Genomic DNA, 25,097 nt, shown 5'->3' on the forward strand with positions numbered 1-25,097 from the left:
TAAATTTACTGTATGATGCTGTATGGAGAAAACCTACTTAGAACAATCTTATTAAACACAAATATTAGAGAAATGAAAGAAAAAAATAGAGAACTAGAGGTGGAATTAAGAAAATTATTTTGATTTATATATATATACTAAAAAAAGAATGAAGAGTAATTTACCATTGTTTAGTTTAAGTATTCAATTTTGCAGTTGTGACATTATATATAATATGCAGTAATTTTATAGTTAGGTAGATTGTATTTGGAAATACAAGAAGTTTAAAATTACAGCTTCCCTGAAAAAAAATGGGACCAATGAAAGTTACCAGGAGCTGAGAGAGGTGGGTTTAATTCTGTCGTCACTATTGATAGAATTCAGGAAACATTTCCTAGGGAATAAACATTATTTGAGGAGGGAAACCAGCAGACCCAGGCAGACTAAATTAGAAAAATGGAAATGTTAACTGACAGAGGCAAAAAACGTTAATAAAATAATGTGACATTTGGATCAAAGACTGGAATAAAGAGGTAACAGATTTGAAGCTACTAGTATGGTTTCTGACAAGGTCAGTTAAAATGCCATTTTTTAAAATGGAAGAAAAGTTATACATTTTTAAAAATGAGTTGGAACAATCTTATCAGATGCAAAGAAATTTCATTAGACAGTTGAAAGCAAGACACAGAGAACTAGAGGTGGCATTAACCAAAAGTAGAGAAACAATATGATTTCAAGTGAAGTAGGAACACAGAACTAAAAGCTTAGAGGCATCCCAGAAAAGCTGGAAAAGGGCACTTGGGTCTTGATGGAAGTCCATTTTGTCAAGTATTTGTACTTCAGCAGTCTTTGTACTGCTCCGGATGAATTTGCCTACAGGATCAGCTGCTCATATTCACTTAGAACTGACTGTTCAAGAGATGTCCTGATTAAGTGTATTACTTTATGTGTTCAAGAAGCAGTTTTATGCAGGTAATGCTGCTTACCCCTTTTCTGAACCTACTGACCAACAGCTAAAAATATCCTCAGCCTGGCATCTTTGTGAAGGGAGGAGGCTCCAGCTAGGTAAAGTCAATCTGTCACTGTTCATGTGTTGGAATAACTACCAGGGCTAAGATTTTCATTTAAAACAATTTAGTAATTTACAAAATCTACAGCAAATTTTGGTGAAATAGGAAGGGCAAGACCTCTATTGTTTCCTCAAGTTTTTTGATGCATTTAAAGAGTTAGGGGGGCAGTATGTGTTGGCCAAAAATACACCCCCCAAGTAACAAACAGAAGAAAATTTTCAGGATCTTGGTAATTTCTCAACAGATTTGTCTGAAGTCTAGGTAGATTATGGCAGCCCCTTGCCAAATTTCAGATAGGCTGGATGCCCCTTGCCAAATTTCCGATAGGCTGGAAAAATGCCTTAATATTCTTAAGATTTAGAATGTGAAAGGCTAGCAATATTAGAATGCCCTTTGACCACTCTCTCTTAAATATGCAACTGCTATGATTATGTAGTTACCAGCAAACAAGGTGAAAGTATTCAATCTTCCCAAAGACTCCCAGAATGGAATTTCAGAAAACCATAAATAAATTTATTTTTAGAAGTTCAAACGAAAAGATTAACCACTGGAACTGAATTTATTTCCTGGTATATGATAATGTTTATGAGATGTTGCAGGATGGTTAGTGGGGACCTTCTCAGTGAGACTGCTGTGTGGAGTGTTTTCCCACTGGTATGCTGCAAATTCTCATCTCCGATCAATCCCTAGTAGAAAAGATGCTCTGCTAGGGCCTGGAGTGCCTACTGCCACTGCTGCTTCCTGCCTCAGAGTATGCTTCTGAGGAACCTTAGGGAATGGGGAGGTGGCAGTGTTGAGGGGCATTGTGTTCATGTCCCCGTGTTGGCCATACCCCCTGCGTCGTGTTCTTCTGATGCCAGTATGAGGGCTCTGGAAATTGCGGGTGTACAGCAGGAAGTGGGGTTGCAGCAGTGACGGCAGCAGCCTGTCCTAGGGCCACTTCCAGCCTCCCTATACCCCTGGGCAGTGAAGGTGTCAGGAAAGGAGAAGAGGTGGTGGAGGCTATGGAAGACTGTCTAGGAACATCAAGGGGTTCAGAATTTGACTGCTTGTCTGAGTAAATATTTTATGCCTGTTTTGAAACTTCTTTGTTGACTGCCAGTCTGTTTCCTTGATAATGGAAGATGTTGGTCTTGTTTAGGAAATGCCCTGCTGGGTCAGAATAAAAGTCCTTCTCCTTATAACAGATTCGTGTTGACTGGTGCCAGCCAGATGTTTCTGGGAAGTCCACAATTCTTAACCCTTTTAAAGCCATCAATCAGTTAACCTTTCTGAAGCCATCAGTGAATGCCTTCTCCCAAATGATTCTGACATTTGAACATGTTGGTAATCTTGGTCCAGGTACTATCAATTGTGGATGTGCTCAGGAACTGTGGAAGAAACATGGCTTTTTCTATGGTGGCTTCCACTCTTTGATATTTTCTGCCATTGGGGTTTTACAGGCCGTTTCCTCTGTGTGTCTGTGTGGAGTGAAGCTTTTTTCCCTACCATACCATCAGCAATTAATGTAAGCAAGGATTTTTTTGTTTTACTTCTTCTGACAGTGTTTTGTCCTGTCATTACTCCTATTTATTCTTTGCCTATTTGTTGCTTAGATTTTTTAAAATTAGACGCTGCCTTGGGAGCTGTTATGAAAGGCCATCTATAAATACAGTAAATACATAAAAGTAAACAGTAAAGCAGGTGCAAGAATGTAGTGTGCCTTCAGTTTTTCTTAGGGGAAAAAGTATGTCTGAGCCTAAGAACTTTGGCAAATGTTGATATAGATACAAATATCCTTAAAAAACAAACATTGAAAACACCATTGTCTCTTAGCAATTTTTTGAATTGTAAACCGCCCAAACATGTGAGTTTTGTTAAATATAAATAAATAAACAAACAAACAAATAAATATCCTGTTGTAGAGAGAGCCAGGATCTTCAGTGAGGCATGGATTTGGGAGGAATGCAATCTCAAAACAGATCTGAGGGGGGAAGGGTCAAGACTCTGGCTAGCTCTAAGCCGTAACCCACAACAGCTAGGTTCAGTGACATAAGAGGGATGTGGCTCCAGCCGCTGGTTAGAGCTGTCTGCCATTTTTTTATAATTGCTGCCCAGGCAGAGTGAATTGGCCTCGTCCCTTCCCTAGGGAAGGGTTTAAAGGAGCATTGTCCAATTTTCTAAGCTCTGGCTCTGCCAGAGCTGCGGTGTGTGTGTGGGGGGTGTCCACTAGGGTGGTAGTGGCTTGTCATCTGTGAAGGTACATTGTGGCTTCTCTTGCTGCTTGTCCTAATGTGTTCTTTGCCAGGTAAAATATCCCTTCCTTTCACAGGGATGTTGTTTTTCCAGCAGGTCCTGAAGCTTCTCACTTCTCCTGAGTGAGCTAGAGTGCAGGCTGAGTATTCTACTTTACTGTTGCCCTTGGGATGCCAGGAGAACATGAGTTATCAGGCTCGTGCTTGGTGCACCACAATTCACACTTTTGAGGCTACTATGGAGTCCTTGTATGGCATGTATGTGGTGAGATTGGTTAACACTGAGCATGTTCAGAATAGTATGGCTGTAGGTGATAGGCTAACAACATTGAGGTAGTTCCCTGTTGCTTTGCATGGATTGGCCCCTTCCACACATGACGTGTTGAGTGTCCTTGGCACAGTGCGTGGATGCCATCTTGAGTGGTCAGCAGCACCATGCTGACCACTCAGGATGGTGTCCATGCATGCACAGACGCCATTTCTGTGCCGACCCTGCCTGTGTGCTGCAGTGATTTGTGTGTGATGATGGTGTTGCCATGGATGCTGGGGGTAGTGTTTGATGGTTTTCTGTATCTTGTATAGTGTAAAATGACATCGTTTTGCTGTAAACGTTGCTGCTAGGGGTGGATAGAATTCCAGCTACAAAACACTAACATCACACCAGTGTTAAAGGACCACTGGAGCAGTGAGACTGTAGGCTTGCTGTGTGAATCATTAGTTATTATTGTAATCTTTATTCATGCATTGCCATCCCTTAGGGTTGAAATCTATAGAAAATAATTTTTTTAGGCAGTTAGTCTAAAATACAAGCTAGAACTGGAAATCGGTAGTATTTTTAAAGTCATATTATCATGCAGAATATCCCAGAAGCACCTGATTTATTCTTAAGGAACAGTTGCATAGAATAAATTATTTTGAACTACATGCCCATATATTAAAATGATTATATGGTACTGACTATGCACGATTTAGTAATGTGAATGACTGAATATTAGTAGTGCCTTTTGTTTAAGGGAGCTTTAATTCTTTAAAAAAGTTGGGGGGGGGATTTAAAAGAATAGCAGCTTAACACAATGAGATGTGTCATCAAGTGATGGATCACAACAGAGGCACTGAGAGCAGCCGCTAGTCATGCTGGGAGTGTTTTACTTAAGTCCAACAATAATAGTACTGTGTCCCTGAATGCTAGAACAAGTAAAAGAAAAAAGGAATGTAAAATTCCTACTCCTATTAATAGTGTGGATTTTTTTAAACTATACTTTAGTCGGTTAGTGATTTTCTGTTCTAAAAGACTATTCGAATTGCAGTAAATCTCAAAGTGAGTATGGTAGGAGCTACAGGCACAATGATGCCCCTAAAACACTTGGGGACATATACTGGGGAACCAATTAACAGAGGGTCCCACCACATCTCCACTGTGTGTTGACACTCATGTAACTGGTGTGCTCTGTATAAGTGTGGAGCAGTGTTGTTTTTGGAAGGAACCATAAGATATTGTTTGCTGCCCTACATGGTTCCTTCTTACAAATATGGGATAATACAGTGTTTTGAAAGTATTCTTATGAGGTGGTTGGTTTTTTTTGTTTTTTTTTTAAATTAAGTTGATTATTTTAATGCAGGTCTTGACAAAGTTTCTTTGAATTTAGCAGCCAGTCCCAAAATTTAGGAGCCAGGCTTATTTTTCAGTGGACCTCTAAAATAATATTTCATTCATCTGAGGTTCAAATTATTGGGAAAGTGGAGGAGGGAGAGCTGAGAGAGACTATGGAGATAATTCTGTGGGAAACAATGGAAGAAGGCAAAGAGGTTCTGAAAGAGGATCATGAGAAATGGAGGGGAGCTGGAAAACACATCCTGCAGTGTGTGTGTGTTAATAGATGAGGAGCCAGATATCTCTGTTCTAAGTAGGCTTCCAGAAGTAAATCTGACTGATTTCAATAGGTGTTACTCACAAGTAAATTATGCACAGGCTTTGTTTCCATACTTGTTGGGAAATTGTTAGGAGCATGGTCCTGGGAGGTTAGGCATTCTTCAAGGTGCCTGGAGAACAGAGTAGTGTCACCGTGTGGAAACAGGAGATGCATACCAAGGAGGGCTATTGGGGCACACAACTCCTTGGTTAGATGACATTAGTGCTTGGTAACACAGACTGCAGGCAGAATGTGAGTGGTAGGAGGGTGGGGTGAATGGAGTGGTCTTATCGGCAGCTCAAAGACCCCCATCCTTTCCTCACAAACTCTTTTGCTCACTGTGCATGTGGGACCATGTGATCAGTGCAGAACCTGCCTCAGCAGGACCACACCACATGTATCCAGTGCCAGCAAGCCAAACAGCCAGCCTGCCCACAAAACCAGGGAGTGCCTCGCACCTTCCTGCGATTGACCCTTCCTACTTTCATGCACTGCTCACACATGGGCGCTCAGTTAAGATTGGGCTGCTGCACTGTTTTCTGTCCCCTGGCTACTCTCTGTGTTCTTGAAGGCCCTGCAGCTACAGTCCTTGAGCTTCTGGTCTTCCTCCTTTGCTTGACTGGTTGCATGCTTCTGTTGAGAGAAAATACCCTTGAGGTTTTGTTAATATTGTGTAGATATATTTGTATCTCCAACCTGCTTTTAGTTGCCTTAAAATTAGATTATCCTTACTGGACTCTGCCATAGGGAGTGTGTGTGTGTGTGTGTGTGTGTTTCTCAGAAGATATTGCTCACAACTCTGCTTCTTTCAAAGTAGTAACATAACCCACAGAAACTAGAACCCAAAGAAATAGTCCACACTCTGACAGGGTTCTTTTTAGTAAAAGCTGTAGCTTCCTGAATGCTTTTATGTTTAAGGCATTTGTGCATTTAATTCTGTCTCCTATACAACCTTTGAATGTCATGACAAGGGTTCGTTGCCTTGGCAAAATGGAGATTACACAGTTACAAGTCTGGGAAGTCTGGGAAGATTACTTCCCAGACTTCATAAACATGAAAAAACAAGATAGACTGAGAGGTTCAGTAGGAGGCGGAACTCTCCCTGTACGCCTAATACGTTATGGCAGCACACTGTACTGCTCCTGGGCAGCTCCCTCTTGGGGGATGACTCGTTGGCTCCCTGGTGTGGACGCTGGCATCACCAGAAATCTGAGGTCTGCACTTTAGTGCTGATGGGGAATCTGGTGAGTTTTTGCAAGAGCTTGGTGTGAAGACTGACAAGCAGCCAGTGCCAAGTGTGTTGCTACGCTATGGGATTCAAATCCAGTAATTATTTGTAATGACTTTTCGACTGTTCAGCTTCAAAGCATAGAGGTATCTAATCTATTTGTCCACAATGCAGCTGTGCCATAATTGTGCCATTCACCTGTTCAGCATGGGGTGGCAGCGGGTATGGGACACACACTAAACCCAGACTTGTGCTCCTGGCTCCGGAACAAAGTGGCTGGATTTAGTGTTACTGCTTTTTAAAGAGTGCTCTGTGTGCACAGCCTTGACAGAGGAATCCATGAGTGGAAGGAATCACATGTACATGGTTCCTGTAGCATGGCTCTCTATCCATTTTGTGATCTACCATTGAAAGTCTGCTTCTATGCTCATATTGCCTCTGGCTAGATCTGAATATGCGTAGTGGTGGTCTATCTCTCCCCACTTGTTGAAGTGTGAAATTAGGCTTGGGAAACCAAACAATATTGACTCAAACACAAAAAATAATTGTTCTGCTTACATTGCTTTATATCAGTTACATTTTAAACCCCACCATACCCCATTGATATAATCTAAAGCAGTAAGAGATCCACCCCTGCTTACCAGCTTCCAGATGTCTGTCTGCTTCCCTCTCTCACTCGCCTGTTCTCTTACTTTGCTGTTGCTCCAGTAGCAACAGTGGGAAGAAGGAAGGGACAATAGGTCTCACTCTCCTTTCTCTGGCACCTGGCACATTCTTATGACTGTGAGCCAGATGCCAGAAGTGCTGGGAAATGTAGTTTGGAAAGCCTGTTTTGCAGGTGTGTCAGCAGACCAGATGTCAGAGGGGAGACAGAACTCCTCTCCTTTACTGCTGCCATTGGAGTAATCGGACTAAAGGTGAGTGGGAAGAAAGATTTTGTAAGGAGAGAGGTATGGAGTTGACTACATATAATGCCCACTATTATAGTATTATAGGGATGTGGCGCAGCAGGAAAATGCTTGACTAACAAGCAGAAGGTTGCTAGTTCGAATCCCCACTGGTACTATATCAGGCAGCAGCGATATAGGAAGATGCCGAAAGGCACCACCTCATACTGAGCGGGAGGAGGCAATGGTAAACCCCTCCTATATTCTACCAAAGAAAACCACAGGGCTCTGTGGGCGCCATGAGTCGAAATCGACTTGACGGCACACTTTACCTTTAGGGATGTGTATGAATTGAGATTCATGCACAGATTTGAAGCACAGATTTGGCACCTTTAAAAGTGAGGAGAGCAGGTCTGTACCTGCTCCTCTGCCCCTCCCTCCAGCACCCCTTGCATTGTGGTGGCAAACATAGCCTCCGCACATACATGGCAGCTATTTGTGTGGTCAGCAATCAGGCCATGCGCATGCTGCCCCGCGAGGGGTGCATGCCATGGTGGCACAGGTACAGACCTGCTCTCTTCCATTGTTAGATGGAAGTACATATTTTCTCAATTAATTTTTTTCTTAAAAGGGGTGAAAGTTCTAATTAATTAATTAAATTTGCTATAATTCTGGTGATATGCATTATCTCTCTTTTTCTGTTGAACAGGTTTTAAGCTGCTCAACGTCTACAGCAAATTTATTGGGATATAAGCAAATGAACTGCAGCCTCATTGGCCAAGCTTTGCATAAAACATCCTTGAAACAGCAATAGCTACAGTCAAAGGTAAGAATTGATTCTTCCACAGTAGCATCTATTGCAGCTTGCAAAGTGAACCTGAAATATGTGTTATTCATAATTGTATTGGCTTTAAAAATATCTATGCAATTTGATAAGTGGTGTGTGCGGGGAATAATAGGGAAAATAGTATCTATTATATATTCTGAAGGTTGGTTGGTGTGAATTGTCATACTTACAGATGACAATTCTGTAGGAGAGCTGGAGCTTGTGGTAGAGAGGAGAACTGGTCTTGTGGTAGCAAGCATGACTTGTCCCCCTAGCTAAGCAGGGCCCACCCTGGTTGTATTTGAATGGGAGACCACATGTGAACACTGTAAGATATTCCCCTCAAGGGATGGACCCACTCTGGGAAGATCGGAAGGTTTCAAGTTCCCTCTCTGGCTTCTCCAAGAAAAGACTGAGAGAGATTCCTGCCTGCAACCTTGGAGAAGCCGCTGCCAGTCTGTGTAGACAATACTGAGCTAGATAGACCAATGGTCTGACTCAATATATAGCAGCTTCCTATGTTCCTATGACCTACAGATACCAAAATTTGCATGAACAATCCTGCCATTGAAATTAGCTGAATGTACTGCTTTTTACATTGGAAGATGCTCAGTGAAAATTTAAAATCTTTTTGGTATTTTAAAGAAGAAATTTTGAATATTATCATATTTTAACTTATTACTTCTCTCAACAGATTTTTAACATTCAATAATAAGATCAATAATTGGCAAACAACTTTATTTATCACATTTATATACTGCCCCATATAAAGTCTCTGGGCGATTTACAATTAAAACTCTACAGTTGCAACCTAGAGTGCTGGACTAGGACTGGGGAGACCCGAGTTCAAATCCCCATTCAGCCATGATACTTGCTGGGTGACTCTGGCCAGCCACTTCTCTCTCAGCCTATCCTACTTCACAGGGTTGTTGTGAGGAGAAACTTAAGTATGTAGTATACTGCTCTGGGCTCCTTGGAGGAAAAGCGAGATATAAAATAGTAGTAGTAGTAGTAGTAGAAGTAGTAGTAGTAGTAGTAGTAGTAGTAATAAAACAAAATAAATAGCCATCAACTAAACTTTAAAACATTGCTTTAAAGTTTGCCCAAGAAAAGAAGATATCTCTCAGATTCAAATTTACCATATATGGTAATTGTTCAATAAAGTGAATAATGTTTGAAGTTGGAATCCTACAACTTTCAAACTATTCTTTGATTCCCGTTCACAAGCACATTAATTAAAAAAATTATGTGACATATACAGGAGGCCCTTGAATAGCAGATTCGTCCATTCACGGGCCATCTCCCTGTATACCAATTTAGTTATGACGGAGGGCAGGTAGTTTTGGTTATTCACGGTTTTCTACTCTCCTAACTAAATTGATATACTGTTTAAATAACTATTCTCTCCACTTCTCAGCTGGCTTGTGGGGAGATTTAAAGAAGTCGTGCAAGAGGCTCAGGCTGCCTCCATCCACTCTCGCCTCTTGTGCCACTTCTTTATACTCCCTTGCACATCAGCTGAGAAGTGGGGAGAGTGGCTTTTTAAACCTCATGCCTCCCTTCGCTTCTCAGCTGATGCATGGGGAGGTTTAAATGGCCACTCTCCTCGCTTCTTAGCTGGTGTGCTTGGTGTACGTAGAAGTTTGAAGTTTAGATTGGCACTCTCCCCATGCAGGCTGCTGCATCCATTCTTGCCGTAAGAGCGGATTGTTTAGCTAAGAAACCCAACCCATTTTTTCTAGCTACTCCAAAGGCATCCCAATATTGCAGTTCCCACAGACGTTACCCGCATGGTATTAGATGGTTGTCTGAATTTCATTTCTTGAACTTTCCTAGCAGCGTAATCTATGTAAAATGACTGCAAGGTCAATGCTGGGCCTCACCTTTTGGTTTGTTATATTGCTACTTGTGAACACAGGGGCCAAATTGTACATTGTGCAGAAGATCTATGTTTTGGCTCTTGCAGTACTTTTGTTCTTTAATGCAATGCATTTGTGAATTTGATTGGAGAAGGCATGTTCATTTGTCCCCCTATATGCCATTTCCCCAGTTTTTCCTTCATGGAACTAGCAGCAGTTTTACAAAAGGGGAGCCATTTAGACTGGGGAAATGGCATGATCCCTTCCCCAGCACCACTCCTGATCAAATTCTGATTCCCCCATGGCTGCTTTAAAAGTAAAACAAAACCACAGTGATGTAATGGTTCTCCAACATTATGTGTTGCTAGTTCTACAAATTTTCCTAAACGGTATGATCCCCTGTCATTCTCCAGTAGTGTGTGTGAGGATTCTCATAGACACTTAAAAGAACCATTAAAATGTTTTTAAAGAAAGAATCTTGGTTTGTTGATAATTCAAGTATTGGTACAATATTGTCAAAATATGCTAAATATTTAAAGCATGAATTTATTAGGATAGTTGTTTACTAGAATATATTAATAAAATAATTGAAGTAATATGTACTACTCTTCAATAATAGAATTATCAGAGTGGTATACAAATTGGACTAGCAAATAGAAAGGAATATGCTTATTATAAGCTCACTGAGCAATATCTGGATTAGTTAGTCATGACTAAGCATAATTGAAATTGATGAGACAAGTTAGTCATGACTGACTTACCTTCTCTTAATTTAAATGGGACTTAGTTTGAATGTTGCACATTGATTTCGTCAGTCCCTGGACAATCAGACAGAGCACTATGGAGGCCCCTCGTCCTCTTCACAACCAGAATAGATCGGAAAGCTCAGTAGAAGTACTGAGTTCTGGACCGCTGTGATAACTGTTGTGTGTGTTTGCTTTTTCATGAAAGGCTCCGTCTTCCTGGTTCTGCACAGAGATGTCCTCTCACATAGCCAATAAGGAAAACTGGGCCATGTGGCTTAAATGGAAGGGAAGAAGGCCAATCAAGCTCTTTGGAGGGACTTACAAGACATGGGGTGCCTGCTCTTAAAAGAGATAGATAGCTGTGGGTGGGTAGGAAAAGGTCTTTGCTTTTGCCTCAGGTGGCTACATTATGCAATTAAAAAGGTGGGCTGCCACATCATACCCCTCCTAAAGGTAAAGGTAAAGTGTGCCGTTAAGTCGATTTTGACTCCTGGCGCCCACAGAGCCCTGTGGTTTTCATTGGTAGAATACAGGAGGGGTTTACCATTGCCTCTTCCTGTGCAGTATGAGATGATGCTTTTTAGCATCTTCCTATATTGCTGCTGCCCGATATAGTACCAGTGGGGAATCGAACCGGCAACCTTCTGCTTGTTAGTCAAGCATTTCCCTGCTGCACCACTTCTAATCATCTGTTGATAGTTGTGGGTACATTATTATCCTGCAAGAAATCCTGCTCTCTCTCTCTCTCTTTTTTAAAATCTCTGGTTGAAGCAGACACTCAGATTTCTATGAGGCAGTGAAGAGCAGGACTAGCATGCCAACTGACCGCATTTGTTTGTAAAATTAGCCTTGGATATAAAGTAAAGGTAAAGTGTGTTGTCAAGTCGATTTTGACTCCTGGTGACTACAGAGCCCTGTGGTTGTCTCTGGTAGAATACAGGAGGGGTTTACCATTGCCTCGTCCCGCGCAATATGAGATGATGCCTTTCAACATCTTTCCTATATTGCTGCTGCCCGATATAGGTGTTTCCCATAGTCTGAGAAACATACCAGCAGGGATTTGAACCAGCAACCTTCTGCTTGTTAGTCAAGCATTTTCCCGCTGCTTAAGGTGGACAGCCTTGGAAATAACAAAGAAGAAATCAGATCTTCTGCATGTGCAGAGCTGCCACTGAGCATGCACTCTTCCTCTTTGTTGGCAACCTCCATCCCAGGTAGTAAAGCAACCCTGCCTTGATCCAGGACTTGAGGGGAGCTGCAGCCTGGGCTCAAATATGAAAGGTTGTTGCAGGCAGGAGGGCAGCACAAGCAAGATGCAAATTTGGCCTGAGGCTGTTGCTCTTGCTAGCTGCTGTATGGAATTAAGATGGAGGGATTTGGGGTAGAAGAAAGCTTGCTACTGACAGAGATAGATTAGAGTGTGCTCTGTCTGTGTGATTAGTCCTGTCTGTTCAGGAACAGAAAAGGGGTGTGAGAGAGAGAGGGAGGGAGGGAGAATGAATGAATGAATGAATATGCATTTATTTGAGTTTTCTACCATCGATTCATTGAGGGGTTCTACTGATTTATGCTTAAACTAGTATCATCAAGGGACATAATGAATACATGGAACAAGCGTGTTTTTCTACTAAATGATTTAGTTGAATAACATGTACTGCATACATGTATATCATGTTTTCACTTGTCTCATAGTCTATGGTTTGACTCATCTGTGGCTTTTCAAATTAGCTGTTCTGTATGCATTCCCGCCTGCCTTATATTCTGCTTGGTTTCATAGAATATTTAACTACCCTCAGCTGGCCATTTTTGACCATCATCCCAAGCTTATTGGTTGCTTTTCGTGTAGCTAAGCAGATTGGGTGAGTTTCCCAGGGCACTGTGCAGTCATATCTGCAGCAAGGTGGGTGTACGTGATATCATGATTATATGTTATCAGGGGAATGAAAGCCATTGACATGCAGCAAAGATTTATTCAAGTGTCTTAGGAACACTTGGTGTGTCGTTTTTATATTCCTATTTATATTTGAGTTTAGCACAACCTTTGCAAGAATACAGGGGTGAAGATAATCTTCATTAACCTTTAATTGTTTAATTAAAGGTTTATAAAGCTGCTCCTTCATGCCCTGAATTCAAAAGAGACAATTATAAGGAAACAAAAGAAAAACTTTTTCCCATTTACATAACCTGCTAATAAAAAGTAGCAACATTTTTAAAAAAGAGAATAGTAACTTTTTGTGACTTAATATACCACAAACGCTCAAAATGATGCACAAGCATAATTATTTCATTGCACACGTTCTTCTAAAAATGGAAACTTGCCCTTAAACTGAAATTGTCTAGTGGATTTCTGAAGATATTTTTGCCCTAATGTATATGCAGAAATGTGTTGATTTATTTTGCTTTTAACATTAATTGTAGCCAGTGAATCTTTTCAAGTAAAGGGGAAACAGTGAAATTGAGCATTAACTTAGTGTCGTGCTCATATGCCAAAATAATGGGTTTACATCGTGAATCTGTGAATGGTATTTCAGAACACAGCCATTAGTCACACCACATGGCTTAGGACAATTTCCACACTTGAGGCTTAAAGCATTTCTTGCTTCAGTCAGATTTTGTAATGTAAATTTAAAACCTACAGACGGCTCATTTGCATTACAAATGCTTGTCTTCTTCATTAAGGTTGATCAGGCTCCACATCAATGGTACACAAAATGAATTAAGTAACTGGGGTGATCCCATGTTAGTTTGCATGTGGAATTAATAACTTCTTTCCGCTGCATAGCTGTAGTTTTGGGGAAGGCAGAATGAGGTAAGTGTTGGGGTCTGTGTAGCATAGCTGTCCTGCAGGATCTGAGAGTGGAAGTGCTTAGGAATGTGCATTTAAGCAACATAACATAAGAACAGCCCTGCTGGATCAGGCCCAAGGCCCATCTAGTCCAGCATCCTGTTTCGCACAGTGGCCCACCAGATGCCGCTGGAAGCCACAGACAGGAGTTGAGGGTGTGCCCTCTCTCCTGCCATTACTCCCCTGCAACTGGTACTCAGAGGCATCCTGCCTTTGAGGCTGGAGGTGGCCCACAGCCCTCTGACTAGTAGCCATTGATAGACTCTCCTCCATGAAGTCATCCAAACCCCTCTTAAAGCCATCCAGGTTGTTGGCTGTCACCACATCCTGTGGCAGAGAGTTCCACAAGTGGATCACGCATTGTGTGAAAAAGTACTTCCGTTTGTTGGTCCTAGACCTCCTGGCAATCAATTTCATGGAGTGACCCCTGGTTCTAGTGTTGTGTGAGAGGGAAAAGAATCTCTCTCTCTCCACTTTCTCCACACCATGCATGATATTATAGACCTCTATCATGTCTCCCTGCAGTTGTCTTTTTTCTAAACTAAAAAGCCCCAGGTGTTGTAGTCTTGCCTCATAAGAAAGGTGCTCTAGGGCCCTGATCATCTTGGTTGCCCTCTTCTGTACCTTCTCCAGTTCAACAATGTCCTTTTAAAGATGTGGTGACCAGAATTGTACGCAGTACTCCAAGTGTGGTCGCACCATAGTTTTGTATAAGCGCATTATAATGTTAGCTGTTTTATTTTCAATCCCCTTCCTAATGATCCCTATCATGGAATTTGCCTTTTTCACAGCTGCCGCACATTGAGTTGACACTTTCAACGAGCTGTCCACCACGACCCCAAGATCCCTCCCCTGGTCCATCACCGACAGCTCGGATCTCATCAGTGTATACTTGAAGTTGGGGTTTTTCGTCCCAATGTGCATCACTTTACACTTGCTAAAACTGAACCGCATTTGCCATTTTGTCGCCCACTCTCCCAGTTTGGAGAGATCCTTTTGGAGCTGCTCACAATCCGTTTTGGATTTCACTACCCGGAAGAGTTTGGTATCATCTGCAAATTTGGCCACATCGCTGCTTACCCTTGCTACTAGATCATTTATGAATAAATTAAAAAGCACTGGTCCCAGTACAGATCCCTGGGGGACCCCACTTCTTACTTCCCTCCATTATGAAAACTTTCCATTTATACCTACCCTCTGTTTCCTGTCTTTCAACCAGTTAGCAATCCACACATGTACTTGTCCCCTTATCCCATGACTGCTACATTTCCTCAGGAGTCTTTGATGAGGAACTTTGTCAAAAGCTTTTTGGAAGTCCGGGTAGACTGTGTCAACTGGATCACCTTGATCCACACACTCGATGACACTCTCAAAGAAGTCCAAAAGGTTGGTGAGGCAAGATTTACCTTTGCGGAAGCCATGCTGGCTCACTCCCAGCAGGGCCTGTTCTTCTAGGTGCTTTACAATTTTATCCTTGAGGATGCTTTCCATCAATTTGCCTAGAAAGGACATTAGGCTAACTGGCCTGTAATTTCCCGGATCACCCCTGGATTCCTTTTTGAAAATTGGTGTTACATTTGCTACTTTCCAGTCCTCTGGTACAGAGCCCCATTTCAGGGATAAGTTAAATATTTTAGCAAGGAGGTTGGCAGTTTCACATTTGAGTTCTTTGAGGACTCTTGGATGGATGCCATCCGGCCCTGGTGATTTGTTAGCTTTCAGTTTTTCCAGACAGTTTAGAACATCATCCCTTGTCACTTCTATCTGACTTAGCTCTCTAGCCTCCATCCCTAAACAGCCTGGTTCAGGAACAGGTATATGCTCAGTATCCTCTGCCGTGAAGACAGACGCAAAGAACTCATTCAGCTTCTCTGCAACCTCCATATCCTCCTTAATAATCCCTTTCACTCCCTCATTGTCTAATGGTCCAACTGCCTCCCTGGCAGGTTTCCTGCTTCTGATGTACTTAAAGAGGTTTTTGTTGTTCCCCTTGATACTTTTGGTTAAATGTTCCTCAAACTCTCTTTTCGCCTCCCTTATTGTCACCTTGCATTTCTTTTGCCAGAGTTCGTGTTCCTTTCTGGTCTCCTCATTTGGCTGGCCTTCCAATTTAGGAAGGAAGTCTTCTTCCCTTTTATGGCTTCCTTGACAGTACCTGTTAGCCATGCTGGCATCCTCCTGGACTTAGTGGTACCTTTCCTCCTTTTGGGTATACAATCTAACTGGGCTTCTAGTATTGTGGTTTTGAGTAAACTCCATGCACTCTGGAGCAAAGTGACTCTCCTGATTTTCCCTTTCAGCTTTCTTATCACCATACTCCTCATTTTGGGGAAGTTTCCTCTTCTGAAATTCAGAATGTCCATGTTAGACGTCCTTGGTGATTCTCTCCCCGCATGTATGCTGAATTTGATGGCACTGTGGTCACTGTTCCCTAAAGGGTCGATGACACTGACATCACACACCAGGTCCTGGGTGTCACTCAGAATTAGATCCAAGGTCGCCTTCTCTCTGGTTGGTTTCATGACCAACTGTTCTAGGGCACAGTCATTTCGTGTATCTAGAAATTTGAACTCTTTGTCCTGACTTGAATGTGAATTTACCCAGTCTATGTGTGGGAAGTTGTAGTCACCCATAATTACAGCCCTGCCTCTCCTTGACGCCTCCCTGATTTCCTCCTGCAACTCCCAGTCACTGTCGGCATTTTGATCCGGAGGGTGATAGCACATCCGCAGTAGCATGTTCCCTTTCCGGCCTTGTATATTATTATTACATCACCCACAGGGTTTCTGTGGAGGACTCCAGTCCACCTAGGTTTTCTAGCTTGTTAGATTCTATCCCTTCTTTAACATACAGTGCTACCCTTCCTCAAAGGTGCCTCTCCCTGTCCTTTCTATAGAGTTTATACCCAGGGATAGCAGTGTCCCACTGGTTCTCACTGTTCCACCATGTTTCTGTTATGCCCACTATATCTATTTCTGCGTTAGCAACCAAGCACTCCAGCTCACCCATTTTGGCTCGGAGGCTTCTGGCATTGGCATACAAGCACCTATACGCTGAATCTCTCCCCTGATGTATGCTATTCTTTTGACTCTTTGACCTGCTGGCACATGCTCCCGTCTGCTCTTTATGTGGTTCTGCTCTGTCCCCTTCTGTTTTATCTGAATTCTTTGCAGCCTCACACTTTAAAGGATGGCTTTTGCCAAACGGGATACTGCCCAGCTCCCATCAGCTGTTCCCCAGGCGTCATTTTAAAAGCTGCTCTGCAACCTTTTTGATTTTAAGCGCCAGCAGTCTAGTTCCATCTTGGTTCAAGTGCAGCCCATCCCTTTTGTATAGGCCTTGCTTGCCCCAAAATGTGTCCCAGTGCCTAACAAATCTAAACCTTTCCTCCCGGCACCACTGTCTCATCCACGCATTGAGACCCCTCAGCTCTGCCTGTCTCATTGTACCTGCGTGTGGAACAGGTAGCATTTCTGAGAATGCTACCTTGGGGGTCCTGGCCTTCAAAATGCTACCTATCAGCCTAAATTTGGCTTCCAGGACCTCCAGACTGCATTTCCCCATGTCGTTGGTGCCGACATGCACCACGACAGCTGTCTCCTCCCCAGCACTGCCTAGGAGCCTGTCTAGATGCTGTGTGATGTCCGCAACCTTTGCACCAGGCAGGCAAGTCACCGTGCGGTCAACACGCGGGTCCGTGAGGTCAACATCGTGCGGTCAACACGCACTGCCCTCTCTCTTCTTCTGACAGTTTAGGCAGCAACCTGCATACCCACTCAATTGCTGGCAATGTGAAATTAGTTACTGTCAGGGGGCTGAGTAAAACTGTTTTGCTTTTTATGCCAGATTCGCATGGGGGTGTGGTTTATATTTTTTGTTTTTTTCCCCCACCTGCATCACACTGATGGGTAGGGATTTATTAGCAGTCTTTTGGGATTTTAAGACTGTAAGCACCATTTTAGAGACATTCTTATGCCTTTTATACCATCTTCTATGCCATTGTAAACTACTTTATGCTGATCAAAGACAGTAATAAAGATTGATTTGATATTAGTAGTCTTGCTTGGCTTAAGGCATCCTAAAAGTGAAGGACAGAGCAGTCAGACCATTCTCTCAAAGTTTATCAGCTCAAGGGGATCTAGGACGGGAGTCACCCTTGGGCATTGTCTTTGTTTGACCCCCAGAGGCTCAGTCAGTAATGACAAGGATTGGGTTTAGATCTGACCCAGGCTGCAAGCCAGGATGGGGTCACCCAAATGTGCCTGATAGGAGGAATATATTAATTCATGTTATCACCTCAAAAATAGTGAGAGGGTGATCACCTCACCCCTACACTAGGGATGGGAGATTGAATACATGTTTAAGTAATTGCAGCTCCTATAGGTTTAATTAAGGCTCTGGCCCTGATTTGATTTGCAAATCATGCCTTGTATCTCATTCTGGAGCTGGGGCCTTTATAAGACTCTGAGAAGCCTGTGTGCAAAATGTTCATTTGAGCTCCCTTACCCACTTTCTTCTTTCTGGCTGACATACTGCATGGCCTGGTGAAAAATAACTTTTGCACAGTTGTGCACAAAAGCACAAAAAATGGGCAAACCAAGTTACGTGACAGCGTGGCCATCATGGCCATCATATATAATGAGTGCACGTCTGTGCAACTCAATTTGTGCAATATTTGCACTTGCACAGCTGTGCAAGTGTTACACTCCACTGTGTGTGTAATGTTGTGAAGTATGTTAGCCACTACGTCCTTTGTCAATATAATAACTTCAAATACTGATATAACTCTTGATCCTACAGTTGCATTTAATTGCATGGGTTTTACTGATGAATGAAAATCTGATCATTTCAAATACTGAACCATACTTTGGATGGGGTTCCTCCATATGTGGGCCTGGGGCAATTTCTCCCTGCCTCCTGCAGAGGCCCTGTTTGGGGCAATTCTCATTTCATTCAGTACATTTTTCCCAATATGAAAGCCATAGTGAGACCAAGATTCCAAGTGAGACAAACCACGTGAGACCAAGATTCTGGCCCAATCTTATCCTGGGGTACGAACTTGGATGGGTGGCTGGGAAATATTTGAACAGGCTCACTAAATGTAACACTACTGCTTTCCATGTGAATGTGGGGTACCCAAGGATTGTGTTAGTAACAACATGGGTATGGCAGTTGGGGCTAAAGAGAAATAATATACTGTGACTGGATCCTGACCTGATGTCAGACACAACTTCTGCAAAACTGAGAGGGAGGAGAGATGATTTTGTGGTAGCAAGCATGACTTGTCCCCTTAGCTAAGCAGGGTCTGTCCTGGTTTCTTATGAATGGGAAACTAGAAGTGTGAGCATTGTAAGATATTTCCCTCAGGGGATGGAGCCACTCTGGGAAGGGCAGAAGGTTTCACGTTCCTTCCCTGGCATATCCAAGATAGGGCTGAAGGAGATTCCTTCCTGCATCCTTTGAGAAGCTGCTGCCAATCTGTTAAGACAATACTGAGCTAGACCAATGGTCTGACTCAGTATATGGCAGCTTCCTATGTTCCTAAAATTGAGGGAAGGATGAGGCAAAGGTAGACATAAATATGAGGCCCATAGTGACTGAGCAATCTTGACCTGGAAGCTTTTATCAGAGTGAGGGAGCATCACCTCACCCATTCTGGCCTGTTGATACAAAAAGTGTGGTTGGTTTCCCTAAAATTCCCTCCTTCAACTGACGTTGAGTAGGGAGTCATAGGCTAACTCTATGCCTGGCATCTCTCAGGGTTGTTGTTTTAATAGTGACAGAACTCTTGGATGTATAAGAATCAGAAATGTCTTGGTTACAGTATTTAGATTTTTAAAAAATCTTAGACCATTTCTGAGTTGCAGATTATTTTGCTTCTTGTTGTGTTGTGTCACATTGCTTTGGAGGCAACTAGGTTCTTCTCACGAGTATGTGTGATGTTTGATTTCTGTTACCACTCTAGATCATCCCCTCTTTCCCCCCTCCTTGTTTATTTTTTCCAGAATCTCTTGATCTGTTGTGGAGGTTGTGCATTCTTGTGTTATTTGCTCTGAAATAAGTGTTTTTCCCTTTCCTATGTTGTTGCATCCAACTGTATGCCTCAACACATACAGTTGAGGCACATCTATCAAATATGCAGGAGTTGTGCCATTTAACGAAATAACTATTCCTGGCACAGAGATTTTCTCAATCCCTAAAATAGTATAGGTCTCATTCTTGTACAACGCTGGGAAGATGTGGCCGCTTCCCCACTGCTCATCACCAGGAGGCAGTTTTCGGGGGTGTGGAGTGGTCAGGGTGCTTAACTGTTTTCTACCAGGGTGTCACATTTGGCCACACATGTTTCCAGAAGGATGTTTGGCCTGGGCAAATTGGGAAAAGCAGCTAAGGGGAGTTGTGGGAGAAGAGTTACAGTGGTCCCTCGACTTGCGAACTACTCGACATAAGTATTTTTCGAGTTACAAACGGCAGTTTTAGATCCGGTTTTAGATGCGGTTTTTTTGACTTACAAATTTTTAGATGGGGTTTCCTCGACTTACGAATTTTACATGCGGTTTCCTTGACTTGCCTGCCTGTTTACTGCCTGTTTATTCTTGAAAAGAAATGTTCCTGTGCAGTTTGCAAGCCTTACTGGGGGTCTGGGTCTTTTTTCTAGGCTCCGGAACGCATTAATCCGTTCCCAATGCATTCCTATGGGAAACCGCTTTTCGACTTACGAACTTTTCGACTTACAAATGTGCATTCGGAACGGATTAATTTCGTAAGTAGAGGGACCACTGTAAGTACTTTTTAATTTTAATTTTTGCATTTATATTGTATTCTTCCTCCAAGAAGCCTATAGCAGTCTATATGGCTATGTCTTTCCTCACAATGACCCTGTGAGATAGGCTGAGAGATAAGTGACTGGCCCAGAGTCATCCAGTGAGGTTCATGGCTGAACAGGGATTTGAACTTGGGTCTCCCTAGTCCAACATTCTAACCACTACACCATGCTAGCTCTCCATGACTTCCCTGCAAATCTCCCCTGCAAATTGCCCGTACATTCCCACCATCTTTGTTGCATAGATTGGACCTGAAGATGAGAAACTGAGACTTTTTCAAGACAATCCTGAGTTTGAGTTTTCAGCAAGGGGTCTTTCACCTGACCCAGGCCCAACCCTTTAATTCCTTATCACACTGAGGCTTGTTCCAAGTGGTTGGATTGATTTCTGCCTTCCCATTTTTCATGTTCCTTTGGGAACCTCTGCCTCCCTGCTGCTGATCACATTGTACACTTTGTCTTTCCTTACACTATTTTTTACTTCGTGCAAGCTGGCGTCACTTTACTATTACTGTATTAGTGGTAATCCTCATGTTACAATCAGCCATTTTCCAGATCAAAGCTATGACAAGCCCAGCAAACCTAATCTTAGTATGTATGTATGTATGTATGTATGTATGTATATAAAAAAATAAGAATATTTCCTCATAATGAAAGCAAAAGTGAGAGTTGGGGATTTGAATCAGGGTTTCTTATCAATGTTTCAGTCAGATCAATAGGATCTCCTGTGAACTTTGAGTTTAAATTAAATTTTCAAATGATTATTTTGCACAAAAATTGGGAAGGTTTTATTAGCTGTGGCCTTCATTTTGAAAATCTATAACCAGAAGCTTAAATACCACCTGCCTGTCTTCTAGGAAGCAATGAATGAATGAATGAATGAATAAAATAAGAGAACTTTTAAGAGCAGCAGTTAGTAATTGTATCTGATGGGGGCTTTGCCATCAGAAATTTTTTAATAAAATCCTAAAAGCAACACACTTGCAAAATTACTTGCAAGGACAGCTAGGAAAGTTTTAAAGAAAAGTCTAATTATGAATGTTCTTTTTACATGCACAGTGATCAGCCCTTTGCAGAGTTTATTTTTTTTTTTAAGAGCTGCCTCAGATTACATGTTACTGTAATCACTGGTAGCTGGAGACCAAAGTCTGTCTCAGATCCTATTAAAATGGTTGTGATCTTAATAATGTGAAAAGGAGCCATAAGGAATAAAACAGCAGAAGAGTCTAGGATTATCTAGTCCAGAGCTCTGCGCAAGGTTGGCTTTCCTTCTGTCAGCAATGGGCAGATTGAAACTCAAGAGGATTTATATTGGAGCACAGGGTCAATCTGACTCATTGGGAAGGTCAATTCAGAGTCAGAATCAGCTCCACACCGGGATCTGGCCCAAGAAATTCACCAGGAGTGAATAAAAAGGGTAAGCAAGCAGCAGGCAAGCGAATTGAGAAATTGACAGGCTAGAAGGAGAGTAGGTAGGCAGGGAAGCAGCAGAGGAACAGGAAGGCTGACAGAACTGCTTGGAATATGGCTGAGGGGACCTCATAAGGAAAGCCAGAAGCTGGCTGTTGACCAGGCAAAGGCTCAGGCCTTTCCTAGAAGTATTTATGCACAGGTCAAACTAGGAGAAATCAATAGGCTACTGTGGGGGAGGAATGGGAGGCCAGTATCTGAAATCAGGTTTTATAAGTGCTGGTGGACTTCAATGTTCACTCTGGGACTAGTTTGTTTGGGACGGCTGAGGAGTTCATAGTGGCCATGACAACTATGGGCCTATCCCAAGTGGTCTCAGGACCAATGTATATTTCTGGACACATGCTTTATCTAGTCTTTCACTCTGAGCAGGGTGGTGTTCTGTGGATGGGGACTCCTATGATTTCCCCATTGTCATGGGTGGATCACCATCTGGTTAAGGTTGGACTCACGACCACGTCCCACCTCTGCAGGGGCGGGGCCCCCATTAGGATGGTCCACCCAAGGAGGTTATTGGATCCAACAGGATTCCGAGAAGACTTGGAGGGATTTAGTGTTGGCTGTGCTGGTGATCTTGTCAACACTCTGGTGGAGAATTGGAATAATCAGCTCACCAGGGCAGTGGACACGATCACTCTTAAGTGTCCTCTCTGAACTGCTTCTAAACTGGCCCCTTGGTATGCAGAAGAACTATGGGGGCTGAAGCAGCGAGGTAGATGACTAGGGCACAAGTGGGGAAAGACTCGACTTGAATCCGACAGATTACTACATAGAGCACATTTGAAGATCTATGTTCCGGCGATACGTGCAGCAAAAAAGTGATTCTTTTCCTACTGTATCACATCCACAAGTTCATGTCTGGCAGAATTGTTCAGGGTTATGAAGGGGCTAATGTGTGCCCCTTCCCCCTTGAATCAGTATTTGGAACTAACAATTACTCACTGTGACGTTTTAAATGAGTTTTTTTGTGAACAAAATCTCTCATATTAGGGCTGACTTAGATTCAAACGCCACAATAGTTACAGAGTCTGATGCCAAGGTGTCCAGTGATGATTCTTATGTGATGACCCTGGATCAGTTTCAGTTTGTGACTCCTGAGGATGTGGACAAGTTGCTCAGAATGGTATGGCTTACCACCTGATTCTTGCCCGACATGGCTTATACTATCTGTCAGGGACGCTATTGCAGTGGGCCTGGTAGAGATTATAAATGTTTCTCTGAGGGAAGGCAGGATGCCTCCAACCTTCCATGACTGGGCAAGGTGATTGAAAAGGTGGTGGCCTCCCAGCTCCAGGTGGTCTTGGAGGAAACTGATTATTTAGTCCCATTTCAAATTGGCTTTTGGGCGGGCTGTGGGTTGGAGACTGCCTTGGTCGACCTGATGGATGATCTCTAATTGGGAATTGACAGAGGAGTGTGACTCTGTTGGTCCTTTTGGACCTCTTGGCGGCTTTCAATGCTATTGACCATAGTATCCTTCTGGAGCATCTGAGGGTGTTTGGGGTGGGAGGCACTGCTTTGCAGTGGTTCTGCTCCTACCTCACAGGCAGATTCCAGATGGTGTCCCTTGGAGATTGTTGTTCTTCCAAATCTGAACTTCCCTATGGTGTCCCTCAGGGCTCCATATTGTCTCCGATGTTGTTTAACATCTACATGAAACCGCTGGGAGAGATCATCAGAAGATTTGGTGCAGGGTGCTATCAGTATGCTGATCACACCCAAATCTATTTCTCCATGTCAGCATCATCAGGAGAAGGCATAACCTCCCTAAATGCCTGCCTTGAGGCGGTAATGGGCTAGATGAAGGATAACAAACTGAGGCTGAATCCAGTCAAGATGGAGGCACTTATTGTGTGGGGTTGGAATGCGGGAGATGATTTTGATCTGCTGGTTCTGGATGGAGTCACAGTCCCCAGGAAGGAACAGGTACGCAGTCTGGAGATGCTTCTGGATCCAAACCTCTCCCTGGTAGTGATGTGAATGGAACTAGGCGGGGATGGTTTGATGACAGGGGGGTGCTGTTTTAAGAGCTTGGGAGAGTGCATTTACCCCTCCCTCCACTCTTTCCCCACCAGCACTCCCTTTTCCCAAAGTTCATCAGGGTGGCAGTGTACCTGTTGCCCCCATTGACCAGATACAACCATAAGTATTCAACCCTCCTGCATGTGCCGGCACAGGTGTGAGCATGCCGCACCATCGTGTGTCCATGCCATCGTGCGCAGGAACATCAGATACTTCTGGTTGTATCTGGTCAACGGGGGCAATGGGGTGGCAGAGAGGTACGCTGCTGCCCCGATGAACTTTGGGGGGAAAGGAGCACCAGTGGGGGAAGAATGGAGGGAGGGGTGAGTGCACCCTCCCCCGCTCTTAAAGCAGCACTCCCCCACCATCGAATTGGCAGAACTGGTCCCCCCAAAAGAGCTTACAAACTGGTTTCATGCACATCCCTACTCCCTGGTGTCCCAGGTTGAGGCCAGAGGTGCTTTTTATCAGCTTCTATGATATGCCAGCTGCATCTGTTTCTTGAGATGAACTACTTCAAAACGGTGGTACATATGCACGTAACCTCTAGGCTAGATTACTGCATGTGCTCTATGTGGGGCTGCCTTTGTACAGAGTCCAGAAACTACAGTTGGTTCAGAATGCGGCAGCCAGGTTGGTCTTTGGGTCATCTAGGAGAGACCCTATTACTCCTGTGCTGAAAGAACTGCACTGGCTGCCGATATGTTTCCAGGCAAAATACAAGGTGCTGACTATTACCTATAAAGCCCTAAATAACTTAGACCCTGGGTATTTAAGAGAACGTCTTCTTCACCATGAGCCCCACCTGTTAAGATAATCTGGATAGGTCACTCTGCAGTTGCCGCCAACTCGTTTGGCAGCTACTTGGGAACGGGCCTTCTCCGTTGCTGCCCCTGGACTTCAGAATGCACTCCCTGTTGAAATAAGAGCCTCCCCATCTCTGGCAACTTTTTAAAAGGCACTGAAGACACTTATATTCACCCCGGCTTTTAATTAGATTTATGGTTTTAAATTTTTGATGTTGGTTTGAAATGATTTTAATGTTTGTTTAAATGATTTTAATTCTGTAATTTAGTTTTGACTTTAATTGTTAATTTATTTTAATTGTTTTTGTGTAAATCTCCCTGAGCCATTTTTGGAAGGGCGGTATATACATTAAATAAATATATAAATAAAAATAAATAAGTATATAAAAGTG

At 43.0% G+C, this 25,097-nt stretch overlaps 1 protein-coding gene across 5 annotated transcripts in view; it reads left to right on the forward strand.

The window, feature by feature from the left end:
• TSPAN9 (tetraspanin 9) overlaps positions 1-25,097 on the forward strand; it is a 419,005-nt gene that overhangs the window by 137,716 nt on the left and 256,192 nt on the right. For all 5 annotated transcript variants that reach the window (XM_053256310.1, XM_053256312.1, XM_053256314.1 and 2 more), the window contains one exon: positions 8,018-8,134. The gene's annotated coding sequence lies outside the window, so the exon portion shown is untranslated. The remainder of the gene's footprint in view (positions 1-8,017; positions 8,135-25,097) is intronic.

The sequence above is a fragment of the Hemicordylus capensis genome, chromosome 5 (genome assembly GCF_027244095.1).
Source record: "Hemicordylus capensis ecotype Gifberg chromosome 5, rHemCap1.1.pri, whole genome shotgun sequence".
Taxonomy (NCBI): Eukaryota; Metazoa; Chordata; class Lepidosauria; order Squamata; family Cordylidae; genus Hemicordylus; species Hemicordylus capensis.